This window comes from Magnolia sinica, chromosome 1, assembly GCF_029962835.1.
Source record: "Magnolia sinica isolate HGM2019 chromosome 1, MsV1, whole genome shotgun sequence".
Classification (NCBI taxonomy): Eukaryota; Viridiplantae; Streptophyta; class Magnoliopsida; order Magnoliales; family Magnoliaceae; genus Magnolia; species Magnolia sinica.
In genome coordinates, this window is record NC_080573.1 from 60,929,223 (window position 1) to 60,945,276 (window position 16,054).

Below are 16,054 nucleotides of genomic sequence, written 5' to 3' on the forward strand. Positions count from 1 at the left end.
GTATGGTGGATGAGTAACCGCCATCCAACAAGTGTGGAGGTCATGCAGTGGTTTAGTCTCACTCTTCTTACATTGGCCTCTCATATATACATATCGCTCACTAATTTCTTATGTTTTGCAGGTTGACTGCCTTGTATGTAGCTACTGTTTTTGTTATATTGGTTCAATAGAACTTCAGATTGGTAGGAAACTCTATTTGCAATCTCTGGGATTACCAGCAAATACAGAACATGATCATGGGACATCTTCACATTCTTTAGAAGAGGCTTGTCCAGTTGAATTATCGGATGAAGAAGATAATACTCTCATGGCGAACTATGACAGTGTACAGTCATGTTCTTCAAGTAATATGAAGAACAACAATGTTGTACCAAAAGAGGTCTTGGAGGCGCTAGTAAATGGTAGCTTGGCTTTGCCTCACTCTAAGCGGTTTACATTGCCTTCGGTCATTCCATGTCCTCGAGGGTGTGAAGAAGAACATTACTGCAGGTGAACAAAGCTAATAAATATGCGCACCTCATGTGCAAATTTTCATTATTGTGTTCAACCCATCATTATAGCCTTGTCCCAACTCCCAACTATTTGGGGTTGGCATTACTATTCCGTTTTGCCAATCATATCCAAAGCAAGAATTCTTATGATTCTTGGAAAAATTTCTACAATGGGCTGCTCACTGGACATAACTTCTGCTCCTTTAACTGCGCTTGGGTTCAGTTGATGCATGTCACACATTGCTTCTTGGTGAAGTTTCCATTCATGGGATGCATGTGATTGTGAACTTTCACATGCAACTGTCTTTCTGGCCAACATATCACATGTCTATTGTATTAACTAACACTAATATGAAATCAAAAATACAATTTATGCAACAGATTGTATTAACTAACGCTAACAGAGAAAGTAGAAAAGCTACGGATAAAGGCCGTAGTATATGGTATCAATGGTATCGTTTCATAGGCCTTCAAGATATGGGTACGAATAAATCATACGGGTTAAATCTGTAGCTACACTTTTGATAACTCAAAAGACATATAGCTACGGAATATATTTGTATTTAATCGGAGCAATAGGCTAACGTACGTAAAAGCTACGGTTAATAGCTGTAGCGAGGGCCTACTGTTTTTAGGAAAAAGACAATAAATTACAATAATGGGATTTCTTACCATTGTAGTACATGCCCTGATAGAAATTATAATAATGTCTCTCGTATGCTAACAATAACCAATTTCACAAATCTCAACACATCACTGATTACACTCCTAAAGCATGTAGGAAACCTAACCTTAGCAAAGACTCGTTCAAAGATTACATGAAAAATGGAAGAAAGATCCCAAGAACAGATTCATGTGCAGTCCATCGCATGATGTTCAATCACCTTCGATTTGCAGGTGGGAAAGCTGGCCACCCTCCTTCCGTGCCCCAGCATCAGCCTACCAATTTTTCGACATCGGGGTCATTTGCGCGAATGATTAGAAAGTCCATTTAAACACAACTTATGGTGTGAAAAAAAAAAAAACATCCCGAGGTAAGCTTGAATCCTGCTATGTTATCAAGTGATGTAAACAATAGCTGGGGCAATGAATATTAGAAGATTTAGCCCTCATGTTCTTTCAGTCATTAAGTATTTCCTAGTTATACTATAAATAAAGAAAGTGATCGCTTTCACTTCTGATTCGACAAGGGAGCGTGGTCTGCCATTCTGAGGGCATCACCCAAGTTGATGTTCAAGCTATTTTTCATTGTTCTCCTCCCAATGCCACCATTGCCTTTCCTCATCATCGCAGCAAATTCACTGTAATCGATCTGGCCATCCTGAAAATATACACTCAAATGATAAAATTCAGCAACACTTGGGAAGGAATACATGCAGAACAGATGGAATTTCAGGGGACATAAGATAATTCACAACTGAAATCTTTTATGTCAATCCAGAATTCCAAAACTTTCAGTGGATGGAGCCTACTGCAAAAATCACTCTGATCAGAAGGTATGAACCATTCAATAGATGCAGTTTTATTACTACGACCCTTTTGTGTTAACCATCCATTTTAAGGCTAGGATCATCCAATTCCAATCAGTGTAACATTTGGAGTATGCTCTATCCTAAATGGGGCCCACAATTTGGATGGTCTGGATTTTAAGATGGTGGAAATGTGCACCATAGTCTAGCAGTTCTTTCCAGACTGGAAGTGAAAACCCAAAGAGACAAAAATGTATACTATATTGAGAAAGATCTGCAACAGTAAATAAATTTGTGATTCCAGAAATAGTAGAGAGAGAGAGAGAGAGAGAGAGAGAGAGAGAGAGACGCACATTGTCTTGATCAATTTATTTTGATCATATCATCAAGGTGGACCTCGCTTAAACCAAACTCACGGCAGGCATGTTGAAGTTCATCAATTGTTATGTAACCACTGCCATCTTTGTCGAAAAAACAGAAATCAGATATCAAATTCTCCTCTCTCCATCTTGTTCAAATGCACTGTAGCAGCAAGAAATTCGCCATAATCTATGGTGCCACTGTTGTCAATGCCAGCCTGTCCAATTCCAAACATAATCATATGAAGTTTGGTTAGTTCACAAGTATCTAAGTTATCTTTAAAAGTTTAACAAAGAAATACATAAATGCACACTTGAGTGTTTGAACCAGTGTTTTAAATAGGGAATAACATGTAGTGTTTACCCCTCTAAAGTGTGAAGCGGAAGCTGCTACTTTTATATTTTTAATCAAAATTTCAGGGAAAAAAAAAGGGCAAGGAGTAAATATAAAGATAAAAACAGTAACGGAATGGATATAATACTGTTGTTTGTATTACTTCACTAAAATCATTGAAAACATTTACTAATTTTTAGTGAAAATATCCAAATGTAACAAAAGGAAATCATTAAAGACATTAATTGATCTTTACTTATTTAAGTGAAAAATAACATGTAGCGGACGCTACAGAGCGTGCAGCATAGGTAACGTAGTGTATCGCATAGCTTGTAGTGTAAGCTGCAGGTCACTTGCTATTTTCATGAGCAATGTAGCACAAAACTAGGCTATGCTACATAGCATAAGCTATTTAAAACACTGGTTTGACAAAGCACTTGCATGTATTGCAATCAGCCTCATCAACAGAGCACTGGAGATGTTATAGGGTTGAGTTGGATTAAATCACGAAGCTTCAGTGAAAAAATTAGAGATCTTTCCTAGTAATCAAAACAAAGAAGTATCCCTTGAACTGCAGTTACATTCCTACTTCAACATGAAATAACTGCAATTTGGAGCCCAAACCTTCGATATGAACGCTGAAGATGGAAAATTGAAATCTTGTTATGTCTGTTCTCCGAGATTATTTTGCAGTTCAATTGGAAAATACTAGGAGACATTTAACTACAAACTGAGGGCTACTGCTTATTATGAATACTAGGAGACGTCATTATTTCTCGTCATTTCCTCTTAATTGTTAAAATGAATAATAATGATTCAGCATTCATATTATATTAGTATTCTCGATTAAACTCAATGTTCATAATTTATCTGATTTGTGCACAGCCAAACACAGCCTGAGATTCACTATCCAATTGAATTGAAATTTCAGTCCACCAAAGTGGAAATAATCAAATTTTGATTTACAATTTATCATTCATATTGAGGGGCTTAGCACTAAATTGCACTTATGGTGATTTCAAATTTTGATTTGCAATTTATCATTCATATTGAGGGGCTTGGCACTAAATTGCACTAAAATTTGATTTGCAATTTATCATTCATATTGAGGGGCTTGTACCTAGATGCTTATCTAGTGGAACAGGCCTGGGATTGGGTATCTAGAACATGGATCAGGCTTGGGTTAAGCCTCAGCCCAGACCAGCCTAGCCTGTCCCAGGTCAACCCCATTTGCACCCAGACTTGGAAACCTGGAACTTCCAAAAGTAGCCTGCGGTTGCAAGATTTTACAGCAGAAGCATGGCAAAAATCTTTGAACAGGACCCCAATCGCAACATAACATGACTTTGGTTGGAATGATGCAGTGATCTTTCAGAACATATCATCAAAAGCTTACCCGCAAAGGCCATCTTTTTAAGTTTGTTCATTGCAGAGAACTGCTTTAGGCGTGATAAAACTGCAGAATCCAGAGGTCTATCAAGAGCAACTCAATCATCTACGATCAAGGGTGACCTGGTCAAAAAAAAAAAGAAGAAGAAGAAGAAGAAAGAAAATACCAAAAAACAGAGGCCTTACCTGTAAGGCTCAATCCGAGGCTGCACAGCGTGCTGGTAGGGGCCTTACCTGTAACGCTCAATCTGAGGCTGCACAGCGTGGTGGTAGGGAACGAGGGAGAGAGAGGTCGAGGCGGCCGCGGCTGGTGGTACCGATTGAGGGAGAGAAGGAGAGAGAGAGAGGTAGAGGCGAATGTGGCTGGTGGTCGGGATTGAGGGAGAGAGAGAGAGAGGGCTGTACGCGGGCGTAGCTGGTGGTAGGGAGTGAGGGAGAGAGAGAGGGCTGTACGCGGGCGTAGCTGGTGGTAGGGATTGAGGGAGAGAGAGGGCTGGACGGGGTTTCCACTGCTGGTAGGTAACGAGGGGGAGAGTGATGGTTGCACGGCTAGGGCCTCAAGGTAACCGGAACGACCGGTCTCCCTCCTTCGAATCCCGTTTTGACGCCCACCGTTGATTTAAAATTGCCGCATCCGACGGCCAGCATTACGACAGCGCTCGACCTTACGGAGTGCCACGGTAAGGTCGAGCGTATAGTACCTTTTCCCTATATATATATATATATATATATATATATATATATATATATATATAAAATATAATATTATATATAGTCCGTCCAGGGGGTTGGATGTCTGTCCGTGGATGGTCTGGATTACGTACGCCAGAGGGGGGTGGTCCACACGTGGCAGGTGGGTCCACACGTGTGGAACCCACCAGCAAAATGGATGGACGGACGTGGATAAAACACGTACATTAAGGTGGTTTCCACCATAGATTTGAATCTGTTCATTTGATGGACGGTGTGGATACACACGTCCATCAAGTGGGTCCCACGGCTGCTGTACGGCATTGATAAAATACATATATCACGGTGATGCTGCCACGAATGGACGGCTGGATATGAGACACGTACATCGAGGTAGGGCCCACCGTCTGCTGGGGTGACGTGGATAAGATGCATACGTCATATGTGGGCCCCATGACGGTACAGATATAACACATATTATGGTGGGTCCTCACAGCAGGACGGTATGGATACACCATGCATCAAGGTGGGGTCCGTGGCAGCATGGCCCACCAACTTTGGATCAGACCGATATTTATATTTTTCCTTCATCAGATCTGTTCCAAAATGGGCAGCAACATGGTGGGCCTCAAGATCAGACGGTAAGGATAATACATCAAGATGGGTCTCACATATGTGGGCCCTCTAATCAACAAATACAAACAAAAATACCCACGTTATGATCTTCTTGGTCCTCCACTTCCATCAACGCATCCCAAAGCTCCGAGGGACGCATTTCAACGGTGGAGATGATCATTGGATGGTGGAGATGGGAGGTAGGAAGGTGGGCCACACTCGCTCTCTAATCTCTTTGGAAGCCATGGGCATTGGCTCTCTTGGGAGTTGCTTAAATGGGGTGAAGAGAGAAATGAAAGAGTGATGGGAGTTGTAAGGACCGATGACATGGAGTGTATGGGTGAGGGATGGGGCTAATTGACTTTTTGGGCATGAGATGAGATGGGTTATGGGTAGCATTGCCTTGTTGGCATGAAAGGTATGGGAGAGGTAAGGTCTTGGTTGACTTGGTGGAAAGAGGGGGTATGGGTAGAAATTCCATTCTCTCAACTAGGAATCTTCCTAGAAACGGCGCACACGTTGCCCGCAGTGTTTCCTCGATCTATTCTCCGGCCCACAACTCCTGGCCTGGGTATAACACTGGCACATGAGACGCGGAATCGGAACCGCAGCGACGGCGCGGTCGCTAGGGTGCAAGTCTCAGGTTGAGTCGATTCTGGAATACGGGATATGACTCAGGGATACGCGCAAATGCTATTTACGCGTCACAGGTCGCCGAAATTCGACCGGGAGGACCGCAGAAGCTTACGGAATGGTACGGTCTAGGATACGTACCTCACAGCTCTCCCCTCCAAATAAAAATTTCGTCCTCAAAATTTACAGATCAGGCAAGGAAAGAGGAAACATCATCAAGTATATAAGTCAAGGCACAATCAATCTACTAAAGGATGAAGATAGCACTCTCTAATCATAACCTCGCCCTCCCAAGATGCGTCATCAACACTATGGTAACCCTACTAATCTTCGGATCCCGTATCAGAGATGATCGAAACTGGAATACTATGCAGCCTCGCAATCTCAACGATGGAGAGCTATATCAGAAAATCTCTAAGTTATTCAAACTCGGGGATCTAACCATTCTAAGTTTTTAATAATTATACAGTGTAGGATAGCTATCAGCAGATATGTGATATTATCTTCAGGTATTCTCAAGTTATGCTCTGATACCGACTTCTGTCACGCCCCAAACCCAGAAATTGGATTCACAGGAATTTCGATCGCCGAATCTGGTGCCGACAGCCTCCGTAGTACCCCATTCTCGGCTCCTAGCGTCCATACACCAGATTCCGATCCTGGGATCCTACAAAGAGGATTTTTATTTTTATTTTTTTTAATGTACATTTAACTCTTAATAAGCATAACCAAAAGTATACCCAAATCACAAAGGCAACATCATCATCACATATCCACTAATATAAACATTTGAATACAATGCTGAAAGGAAAATACATATGAAAAATTACAGAAGTCAGCTACATACTCCAAGCTCCACACTGCTGCAACCTAACATCACCTGCACGCATCTATCGTGCATAAGCTTATAGAAAGCTTAGAAGGTGGTGTAAGTGTGTGTACAAGATAAGTGTCAAGTATTCAACGCAAAGCCATAATCATACGATGTCGAAATAGGCGCAAGATCATGAATCATACGTTATCAGAGTAAGTGAAAATACTGACAAGTCTATGAGTCAAACAATATCAGAATACGTAATACAGATCAACTATACAAATGAGGAACAAGATCAGAATACGCGATACAGATCAACTATACAAATGAAGAGTCAAATATCAGATACCGTATCAAAACCATATAAATACAAAAACATAGGTAACCCAAAATGCCATATGCCGCGGATGTAATGCAATTATGCAGTGCGAATGGAATGACCATACTGAAGTGTGAAGTCGGGATGATAGTACGTAGTATCGCAGGCTATGGGGTCCATCACAAGGGACTTCTATCCAAACCAATCACATACCTAAATTTGTATAGTCAGACTCAATGTGGTAAACTCCTGATCTCAGGTTAGTCGTGCATCCCAACCAAAATTCTGGCCATTATGAAGGTAAACGTAACAAATAGTTGCGTACCACCAGCCCGAGTGGATAGTGAATGAATGAATGAAGTAGTATGCAACTCTTGCTTAATAAGTCCACATATCAGTACTGTTCATCTCAAGGATCATCACCGGGGTTTAATACACTCCCAATGGCACTGCCGCTCTCCCAACCACATAGTCCAAGTGAGCGTAAGAAACCTCACTATCCGCCTGGCCAATAGTCTGCCAATATTTATCCGGCATGTCGATAGCGGACCCATTCACGAGCTGGTCAAACTCAGCCTAGCAATACCCTCTACGCTCGGGCGGGTAAGGCTACACCCCCTCCCAACCGACCACGACACAGTGAGAGACGTGACCTCCTGATATTCGGCACTCGGGCACTCATGTATCCACTCGGTCTCGACGTTGGGGCGTCCTCTGGTACCAAGAGGGTTTAGAAATTTTCACCCAGGGCCATCTATGGCAGCCCGATGCTAGAACAAATTTTCAGTTTCCCGTCTGGCCATCCACGATATACCTGTGGAGGCTACGGCCCTGATGTCGCTAGGGCATATAGTAATCATAACACGAGATGCATGAATCATACAATCCAATCATACATCAATCCTGCGCATACCGTGCGCTCATGTGAGATAATCTCTACCTATCAGGGAGTCTTATAACAACACGCTCAATGACATATGCAATGATCAACCACATCTCATAACAAACATGCAGATGATGCATATGGGCATGTATCATGATGCTATACTGTCACATACTCATAATTGGTATCAACAACCGGCATCAACAATCGACCTCGACAATGTGGACATTTAACCAACATTGCCCCCAAGGAATGGCCCTCATGGATCCTAACATGTAGTGGACCCATGACCTCACACAAGGGCCAAATATACAACACCATGGGCCTCACTCAAGAGTTTAATATATGTCACGATGGGCCTCTCATATGGGCCTAACATACATCACAATGGGCTCCATCGCATGGCCCTCAAATGCATCATAATGAGCCTCATCACATAGGCCTCATATACATCACATTGGGCCTTAAATACGGGCAGAATACACATCACAATAGGCCTTAAATACGAGCCGCATATACATCACATTGGGCCTTAAACACGGGCAGAATATACATCACAATCAGAATCCACAATCGGTCACGATGATTGGCCTCGATCGATAATCAACCAATCGGCCACGACAATCATAATCGGCAATCGGCTCTGATAATCGGCCTCGATCGATAGTCGGTCAATCGGCCATGACAATCATAATCGGTAATTGGCCACAATAATCGGCCTCGATCGATAATCGGTCAATCGGCCACGACAATCATAATCGGTAATCGGCCACGATAATCGGCCTCAATCGATAATCGGTCAATCGACCATAACAATCATAATCAGTAATCAGCCACGATAATTGGCCTCGATCGATAATCGGTCAATTGACCACGATAATCGGCCTCGATCGATAATCGGTCAATCGGCCATGGTAATCATAATCGGTAATTGGCCACGATAATGGGCCTCGATTGATAATCGGTCAATCAGCCACGACAATCATAATCTGTAATTGGCCACGATAATGGGCCTCGATTGATAATCGGTCAATTGGCCACGATAATCATAATCGGCAATCGGCCACGATAATCGGCCTCGATCGATAATCGGTCAATCGACCACGACAATCATAGTCGGCAATCGCCACGATAATCAGCCTTGATCGATAATCGGTTAATCAGCCATAACAATCATAATCAGTAATCGGCCACGATAATCGGCCTCGATTGATAATCGGTCAATCGGCCACGATAAATCATAATCGGCAATCGGCCACAATAATCAGCCTTGATCGATAATCGGTAATCAGCCACGATAATCAGCCTTGATCGATAATCGATCAATCGGCCATGACAATCATAATCAATAATCCACCACGATAATCGACCTCGATTGATAATCGGTCAATCGGTCACGACAAATCATAATCTGTAATCGTCCTCGATCGATAATCGGCAATCGGCCACGACAAATCGGAATCGGTAATCGACCTCGATCGATAATCGGCAATCGGCCACGACAAATCGGAATCGGTAATCGACCTCGATCGATAATCGGCAATCGGTCACAACAAATCATAATCGGTAATTAGCCTCGATCGATAATCGGCAATCGGCCACGATAAATTAGAATCGATAATCGGCCTTGATAGATAATCGACAAACGGCCACGACAAATCAGAATCGATAATCGACCTCGATACTCGGCGTCGACAATCGGAATCGGACTATATAATCGACCTTGACATTCGGATCAACATCGATAATCAGCACCGAAAATAAACATCGATAATCAGCACCGACAACCAGCATATATAAATAAGGCGGGGTCCATAGATAGACAATCAATCAACTATAATGTAAAGATCGACTTTCGACTGTGGTTATATCAATGTCCGATAGCGCAGAACCATCCATCTATAGCGAATGAGGCCCACTTATTTGGGTTAACCCACGCAGAGAATGGTCTTAATGAGGCCTAAGGGAAGGTTTCAATGAGGACATCTAACCATCATTGCCCATCAATGTGGACATCTAACCAACATTGCCCCCAAGGAGTGACCTATATAGGGCCAAACATATTGGTCGAAAATGCATCAAGTGTGGTGCATCATATGGACCTAGAATACAACTCAATGGGCCATGCCGAAAAGGGCCACAAATACATAACAGGCGGGCCTGCACATGAGCCTAATATACGTAATAGGTGGGCTCTACACATGGGCCTAATATACATAATAGGTGGGCCCTGCACTCGGGCCTCATACACATCAAATTGGGCCACGACCCATGGGCCTAATACATATCATAATGGGCCTTACCCATAGGCCATGAATACACCATATGGGCCACATCCATGGGCCTCTCAAGGTAATGAGGCCTACGGCCCAAAAATAAATGGACAGTACATGTAATACACATACGTCATGGTGGGCCACACGGGTCAGCCCTATGGACCGTGTGCTTCCAATACACACATTAAGGTGGGCCTTAAGCATCACAGAATGGGCCCCACCAACTGGATATACAACGCATACATTACGATGGTCCCATAGATGGACTATGGGTATATAACACGTACATCACTGTATCACTCACCGTCTAAAATACATATATTATAGTGGGTCACACTGTCCCATGAATGGTGTGAATAAAACATACATCATGGTGTCCCCAAGTGCTAGATGCAGCACGTCAGCAGGTGGGTCCCACGTCCCAGCAAGTGGACGGATGGTGAGGATAAAACCCGTGCATCATGTGGATCTCCACCATCCAAATAGTGGACAGTGTGGATGAAACATACATCATGATGGACACCCACCGTCCAGACAATGGACGGCTGGGATAAAACACATATCTCATGATGGGTACCCACTGTCCAGACCTACTGGACGGTGCAGGTAAGACCCATACACCAGGTGATTCCCACCAGATGGACGGTGTATGCAAACCCCATACATCATAGGAAGCTCCACCGTCCGGATGATGGACGGTGGATAAAACACATACATTAGAGGGGCTCCACCGTTCATATGAATGGACGGTGGATAAAACATCCACGCCAGTGGGCCCCACCATCATTGATGGACGGTTTGGATATAACAATGACTCATGGTGGAGGCCCACATCGGATTTCCACCGTTCAGATATATGGACGGTGTGGATTTAAATATAAATCATGGTGGGTTCACGTATGGACGGCTGTCCACCTGATATGTGAATATACTTTGTTAGCTTGGACGTTCACACCATCAAGGTGGGTCCCACGTGGGGCCCATCAGACATAATATATAATATATCTTATATTATATTATATATAACATATAAATATATTTTATATTATATTATATTATATATATATCATATATAATATATAATATTATATATAGTCCGTCCAGGGGGTTGGATATCTGTCCGTGGACGGTCTGGATTACGTACGCCAGAGGGGAGGTGGTCCACACGTGGCAGGTGGGTCCACACATGTGGAACCCACCAGTAAAATGGATGGACGGACGTGGATAAAAAACGTACATCAAGGTGGTTTCCACCATAGATTTGAATCTGTTCATTTGATGGACGGTGTGGATACACAAGTCCGTCAAGTGGGTCCCACGGCTGCTGTGCAACATTGATAAAATACATATATCACGGTGATGCTGCCACGAATGGACGGCTGGATATGAGACACGTACATCTGGGTAGGGCCCACCGTCTGCTGGGGTGACGTGGATAAGACGTGTATGTCATATGTGGGCCCCATGACGGTACAGATATAACACATATTATGGTGGGTCCTCACAGCAGGATGGTATGGATACACCACGCATTAAGGTGGGGTCCATGACGGCATGGCCCGCCAACTTTGGATCAGACCGATATTTATATTTTTCTTTCATCAAATCTGTCCTAAAATGGGAAGCAACATGGTGGGCCTCCAGATCAGACGGTAAGGATAATACATCAAGATGGGTCTCACATATGTGGGCCCTCTAATCAACAAATACAAACAAAAAATCACCCACCTTATGATCTTCTTGGTCTTCCACCTCCATCAACGCATCCCAAAGCTCCGAGGGACGCATTTCAACGGTGGAGATGATCATTGGATGGTGGAGATGGGAGGTAGGAAGGTGTGCCACACTCGCTCTCTAATCTCTTTGGAAGCCATGGACGCTGGCTCTCTTGGGAGTTGCTTAAATGGGGTGAAGAGAGAAATGAAAGAGTGATGAAAGTTGTAAGGATGGATGACATGGAGTGTATGGGTGAGGGATGGGGTTAATTGACTTTTTGGGCATGAGATGAGATGGGGTTTAGGTAGCATTACCTTGTTGGCATGAAAGGTAAGGGAGAGGTAAGGTCTTGGTTGACTTAGTGGAAAGAGGGGGTATGGGTACAGATTCCATTCTCTCAACTAGGACTCTTCCTGGAAATGGCGCACACATTGCCCGCAGTGTTTCCTCGATCTATTCTCAGGCCCATAACTCCTGGCCTAGGTATCACACCGACATGCGAGACGCGAAATCGGAACCGCGGCGACGGTGCGGTCGCTAGGGTACAAGTCTCAGGTTGAGCCGACTTTGAAATACGGGATACGACTCAGGGATGCACGCAAATACTATTTACGCGTCGCGGGTCACCGAAATTCAACCAGAAGGACTGCAAAAGCTTACGGAACGGTATAGTCTAGGATACGTGCCTCACACGTGCATTCCCCTCTCCACTCACATGCTGAAGGAGAATGAGAGAAATAGAAAGAGAAAGAAAAGAAAAGAAAAAGAAAGAGAGAGAGAGAGAGAGAGAGAGAGAGAGAAAGAGAGAGAAAGAAAAGAAAAGCAAAGAAAGAGAGAGAAATAAAGAGAGAGAAAAAGAAAGAGAGGGAGACGTCCATAGAAGGCAGGAGATCACCGAGCCAAGCCAGACTCGAGGTAGGCCCACATCTAGTTCTTCCTTCTTGCTAGATTCCTTTCCTCTCCCAGACTTCTTTTCTCATTCCTCTCCCAATGCTTCGATCCAGAATTCAAGCTAAGAAGACTAGTCAGTTTAAATCAAATCTAACCATCCAAATTCTTAAATACTAGATTAAGGACCTAATTCTTCAACACATACCCACCTTCAAGGATGGAGCAACACTAGATGTGAAGGTTTTATCCTTTATAATTACCTTAATTTAAGTTGGTATGATCTAATTGCCTTTTTATATGTTTATATGTTATTATGATTCTCTCCTTACAATCATATAATTTTACCACCATCAATTATCTATTATTTGGAAAATTATAGTATGACTTTAATTACATGTGATCTTTATGAATTTATGTGGGCCTTGCCTTTGCCTTACCAATTTTGTTGAGTTAGCCCTTATTACTCTTCTCTTTATTGAGTTGGCCATTGTCACTCTCCTTATTATTTGAGTTGGCCATTGCCACTCTCTTCTTTGTTAGGTTACCCTTTTCTACTCTTCTTCTTATTGAGGTTGTCATTGCCACTCTTCTCTTTGTAAGTTAGTCATTACTACTCTCCTCTTACTTTACTAGCCTTGTGTTATTTACCTTTAAGGCTTGGACATATTGTCTTGATATCCCATAACTCCCATAATTCAATTTATCCCTCTATAAGTGCAAGTAATGTGTTAAGAGGGTATTACAACTAGTGATTCAAATATTTTATCATGGACCTAATGCGTTCTAGGTAGAGACCCTCTTACTCGACACGTAATTCCATGGGTTTTGATAGTACACAAATCGATGTAAGTAATTCGCAATGCGAATTACGTCACTTCCGGGATTGGATGTCGTAAATAGTCGCTCCATGAACAAATCATGTTATATAATTCATCCAACTCATGTGTTGTGCCACCTCAAGGTGTTCACGTAAATCTATGGTAGCGTCGGACATGTCGGTGAATCTTCATAGTGTGAGAATGCGTGATGATCTGGTTTTCTATAAATTATATTCTACATATGATGATCACTACGTATGATGAGCCGCACACACTTTGTTAGGCATGCATCTCCTGTAGGTTGTTTGCGCATGCTGATATCCCTCGTAGTAATGGAGTATGAGATGTATTAGAACCCTTATATTACTTTTATGAACCTCTTGAATTATTGTTAATCTTAAAGGATAACCATCATTATGAGTAGAGAGTTGACCCTCTCCAATCGTACAGATGATGTAGGTGATGTATAGATTGAAGACTTATAAGACCATCTCCCTATAGAAGATTTTACTGAAAGAATAAGAAGATAATTTTATGATTTAGTTTTATACTTCCGCTACGAACTCGATAATGTAATTAAGATCACATTTAGAAGGCATTTGATTATTTAATGAATTTTTTTACTTTAATGAAATAATCAATACAGTCGATTTTTTTTCTCGTAAATGTTACCTTCATGAATGTATCTGAATGTGATTCAAATGAAAAAAAAAAGTGTAATTTTTAAGGCATCCAATTTATACATTATTAACACCCGATTTTCTCAGGCACGAGTACAAATTCTAGCCGTGAAAATTTGGGATGTTACATAGAGTTTAGGTGAAAGTTGCACTTTCCATTAATGGGATTTGGATTTCTATAATCTGGATTGTTTGAGTTTATAGGAATATATTCATTTTATTTTGAAATATCTTTCACATATTTTACTCGGGACTAGCAAAATGCTAGTTGGAGGGTATGATCAAGCCTAAATAGTGTATATTTATCCTTTCAATTGCATTATTTTCAGTTGTATTTAAGTGCTAAATCAATTCACTAAGATATGTTTTGTACATGCGAGGTAATTTGGAATACAAAGTTGAATACATGATTAAATGGAGGAATTAAAGCTCAAAAGAATAATTAATGAAGAATTGGAGATTTAGAAGAAAATATTGAAGAATTCAATTGTCAAAGATTCAAGAAAACCAAGTACAAAGGATAGAGAAAATATTGAAAAATGACAAAGTCCATTAACAAAAATAAGAGGTTGTTCAATCCCACTTGAGGTTGGTTCGGATTGACTGAAAGTACCCAGAACGGTTCAATAAGAAATCTTAATTTACAGAGTTAATTTGGCTTAACACTTAGGTTCGACTGAAGTTTATTCGATGCCATCAAATGAGGGTTTGGTCCAACCTGAGGGAGACAGAGACTTCAAATGAATATTGAAGAAATTCGACTGCAACCGATAAGCAAATTCAATCTGATCGAACTAATGTTTGGTGTGATTGAAGTATAACAAAGAACGAACTTTTGAAATTATTTCAAAGTTGGTGTTAATTTTCTCTATTTAATGAGGTGTTTTAAGCTCTTCTAGGTACGAATTATGGCTTGAGAGATGCACTAAGGGGTGGTGGAGCTTCTACGGAGCCGTTTTCCTTCTTCAATCCCTCAATTCTAGTTTGTCTTTTATGTTTTTCTCTTCCTTTTGTTATAAGATGTTAACCATGTTAGGCTAATCTATTAGATAAGGCTAAGGGATGAAGCTGGTAGTTAATTATAATATTTAGTTTATTTGATTCAATATTAATGACAGTAAATTGAATTGGTTTGGATTTTACTTTAGAGTCTTTGAGTTGTTGATTTATGAATTTCTTTTGAACTGTGGTTACAATGAATGCTTTAATTTAACAATTGCTTAGCCTAAATTAGAGAAGAAATTCATCCGTATAATTGATAAATCAATTGTTTCCTAATGGTGCTTTATACACTCTTGACACCCTGCGATTGATGTCTGAATGCTTCATAAGAGAATCATTCAATCAAAATCATATATTATTGGTGTTGATGATTGGTTTAATAAAGTTATTTTCTGATTGGATAGGATATGACTTTGATTCCAATTAAGTTATAAATTGAATAAGTAAATGAGATATTGTGATTACTATAATTGCATTTTTGAATTCTTAATAGTTTATTTATTTGTTTAAAACCATTTTTTATTTGCTGGATTAAAATTCAGACAAACCTTTACCTTTAGAGTAGTTTTCGGTTGTGTTCCCCATTCCCTTAGGATTCGACCTCAGTCTCACTGAGTTATTGCTGCATCACAATCATGTACTTGGGGTTGTTAACCCTTGGGTTTGATCATGGAC

At 41.4% G+C, this 16,054-nt stretch overlaps 1 pseudogene; it reads right to left on the reverse strand.

The window, feature by feature from the left end:
• Window positions 1–1,183: 1,183 nt before the first annotated feature.
• LOC131245455 (calcium-dependent protein kinase SK5-like) lies at window positions 1,184–2,782 on the reverse strand (annotated as a pseudogene).
• Window positions 2,783–16,054: the final 13,272 nt, after the last annotated feature.